At 55.0% G+C, this 3,366-nt stretch overlaps 1 protein-coding gene across 2 annotated transcripts in view; it reads left to right on the top strand.

Annotated features, from left to right (window-relative positions):
• Window positions 1-413: 413 nt before the first annotated feature.
• PRELP (proline/arginine-rich end leucine-rich repeat protein) overlaps window positions 414-3,366 on the top strand; it is a 17,574-nt gene continuing 14,621 nt past the window's right edge. Inside the window, exon 1 of one of the 2 annotated variants that reach the window (XM_006772000.2) lies at window positions 414-568. The gene's annotated coding sequence lies outside the window, so the exon portion shown is untranslated. Of the gene's footprint in view, window positions 579-3,366 lie in introns of both variants that reach the window. The other variant, XM_006771999.2, reaches the window with a different exon arrangement.

The following is a 3,366-nucleotide window of genomic DNA, read 5'->3' as shown; positions in this document are numbered from 1 at the left end:
TGTGTGTGTGTGTGTGTGTGTGGTGTAGAATGAAATTGTTAGGAGGCGGGATGAAACAGGCTGGTGTGGACCCAGCTATCCAGCCCTGGCCCACACAGAGTTTGCTTTTCGGTGCCTTTTCCTCTGTTATTTTGGCTTGTTTTCCAAACAAGGGTCAAACGGTCTCCCCCACCAGAAGCAACGGCAGCAGAAGGAAATGCTATTAAAGATGAGTTTGTTAGTGGGCATGATGTGTGGACGAAGTCTTTGGGAGCTTTGGCTGCCAAATAAAGACTTTATTGTTGTCATTCCTCCTTTCCCAAGCTCCCTCCCTCTCTGCTCTCCTCCCTCCCTCCTCCCCTCCCTCCCTCCAATCGGCCTGTCCCTCCCCCTAACCTAGCCTCCCCACCCCAATAGGATCTGGTAGAAGAACAGTCAGGCAAACACAAGCACGCTCACACCACCGGGAGGTCAGAACTTCCAGCGGGCTCTCTGCTGCCACAGCTCCACCGCTGGGTGGGGGGAAGCGGAGGGAGCCGTGAGCCTTGAGCCTTGCCGGGGACTCACCCGGAGCTGGGAGCAGAGGCAGGTGTGTGCAGGTAAGCCCCGTGGGGAGATGGGGAGGAAGCCCCCTTCCTCCAGCCAGTGTCCTGCCCCGGGCAGCCTGGCTACTGATCTCATCTCCGTCTCCTGCTTCCTTTCCAATGAGCTCAAGGCAGCCTTCCTCGTGGCTTCTTCCCTCTCTCCATCATCCTCTCCCTGTGTATTTGCTGGCTGCAAAAGTTGAACTTTCTTGGTACGGATGTTTGTTGTAGCACAGAGTTATGCTGCACGTAGTATTTTTACACATCACGTATTTCCATAGAAACCGGAATCAAGAACCCACATCTCTGTACCTTTCACATACTGTCACGCACTGTCACAGGCACGCACACAAGTTGCACGGGGGCTGCATTTTCATTCTACACACACACACACACACACACACACACACACGAATACACACACACACACTGCATCTTGTCTCACCCTCTCATGTGCCTCTCCGGACATAAGAGCAGAGAGAAAGTGTGTCTTCCCACTGAGGTGGCAGAGCCAACCAAAATCATGTGCTGAGCGTAGGCAGAGCAGGGAGGACATGAACAAGAGCAGGAGTTGGGAGGGTTTCTTCATCCTTTAGACCTTAATTGGGTCCGAGGGAGAAAACCGCGCTTTCCAACCTGCACAGGACCCGCCCGGCTGCTCTGAAGTTCTGTCTGGCTGGTCCAAACCACCAGCTTTGGGAAAGAAAGAGAAGAAAGGATCCAGCTTCCGAGCCTTGGGGTCCCAGTCCCCAGCTCAGGAGGCAGTTCGTTTTTCTGCAGGCAGCCCGACAAAAGCTCTCTTTAAACCATTTCATAATTATCCCAGGAGTCTTTGCAGCAGAGGAAAAATGATAGTACTGTAGTTTCTCAGTGAGTCAGGGAGGGGAAACAGGAGGGGTAACTGAATGGGGCTTGTTTCCAAATAGGTGACCCCTGTCCATCTCAACAAGGGAGAGTTGTCCCCAGGCGGAGAGACCTGGGAATCTGTCACTGGGTTAGTACAGATGGCCGGCCAGGGCTGGAGACCCTGGATCAGGCGCCTGAGGGAGACCTGTGTGGGGACCGAAGAGCCCGGGGCTCATGGCGTTGCTGGCTGGGCAGAAGGGCTTCGTGGTTTCCTGGACAAGGACTCTCTGATGGAGGAGGACCAGAGAGCCCCATGTGGGCCACCTCCTCAGGGAGTGGGAGTTGGTGCTGACCCAGGTAAGATCCCCTGTGAGCTCTCCCCTTCATCCTCCTTGCAAGCACCGGCTGCCACATCATGAGGAGCATCCTGGAGAGAAAGATTCCTCCAACCTGCTCCTCTGCCTGCCCTGAGCCTGAGGCACTATGCTGGGCCCCTTCCCATCCCAGCCAGACCCCTCTCCTCCTGCCCAATCGCTGTCTGTTCTGATGGCCTCACGGGGAGATGGGCTGGACAACAAGGTCTGCCCAGTGGGCATCCCCATTTACTGGGCATGTGAGAGGCGATTCAAGGCTGGAAGGGGCAAAAAAAGCCAGATGTGGGAGGTTGGGATGGGAATCATGGGTCACATGGGAAGCCACCTTTGTGCCTCCCCCTCCACATCCCTTCACTTGTGGCAGAAAGGCGGGGGGTGGGTAGTGTATTGGAGGACAGAGTGAGTGGTCCAAGTGGTTGGGGGTTCTATGGTCTCTCCAATTAGTTGGTTTCTCAGACCCCATTGTGGTCTCACACGTAGGCTCCAAGCGAGAGGAAGTCGCTCTGTGTGAAGGAGCTGGAGGGAGGGGACCCATGAACCGCTACCCACCTGCCAGGATGCCTCCAACTGGTGGGGCACTGAGCTGCCCTCTGGCCAGGCTGGAGAGAAAGCCACCCCATTGCTCCTAACAACAGCTTAATATTCAGGGAGCACTCACTTTATACACATTTACTCATTTAACCCTCAAACCACTACAGAGAGGTTTTAATGTGCCCATTTTACAGATGAGTGAGCTGAGCTTAGTCAAGGTCAGAGGTTTGCCCAAGAGCACCCAGTGACGAAGCTGAAGGGTATCTATAGGGTTAGGCCCCTGATCCCCAAGCACCCAGGCCCGCAGACAGGAGATGGAGCAGAGCCAGCCCTCCACCCTTCCCCACCCTCCCCACCCCTCCAATGGAAACTTGCTCCTCTGCACCGGTGGCCTGAAGCCAAAATATCTTCCCTCTGTTTACACTTTGCCTGTGGTAGCCGCTGGGGAGGCAGATGGTCTCTCCACCCTAGTGTTATATTGATTTTTAGCACTTTTCGATCTGTAGCACATTTTAAAGTGACTTATCACACTTGCTCTGACAGCAACTGGGTGAGGAATGCAGGGATAGGGACAATTTTATTAACCCCTTTCACAGGTGGTAAAACTGAGGCCGAGAGCAGGCTGGGCGAGTAGGTAGTGGTGGGCAGGCAGAGAGCCCTCCTCCCGGGGAGAGTTTGCACCGCGAAGCTCTCCCCCCACAGTCCCAGTCAAGCTAAAACTTATGTCGGCCAAAACGTATACCGGATTGCGGATTGTGTGTAAGTGGCAGCTGCAGATTGCGCCCCCAGGAGAGCGGCAGCTGCACAGTGTCCCTATTGCATTCATCCTCTGTGCCCATATCAGCCCTCCCATCACCTCAGGCCTCACAAGCCCTACTCACAGGCCTGCAAAGACTCTAGGGCAGGGGTGGGCAAACTTTTTGACTCGAGGGCCACAGTGGGTTCTTAAACTGGACTCAGAAGAAGGAGCTGCGGCCATGTTTCCCGACGTTGCCATGGTAACACTGCTGCTGGTGAAGGAGCGGAGGGGAGAGCAAGAGAACCCTCCGCTC

Source organism: Myotis davidii, unplaced genomic scaffold, assembly GCF_000327345.1.
Source record: "Myotis davidii unplaced genomic scaffold, ASM32734v1 scaffold246, whole genome shotgun sequence".
NCBI classification, from domain to species: Eukaryota; Metazoa; Chordata; class Mammalia; order Chiroptera; family Vespertilionidae; genus Myotis; species Myotis davidii.
The sequence above is the reverse complement of the archived record's forward strand: the minus strand, read 5'-3'. Positions and strand labels throughout refer to the sequence as shown.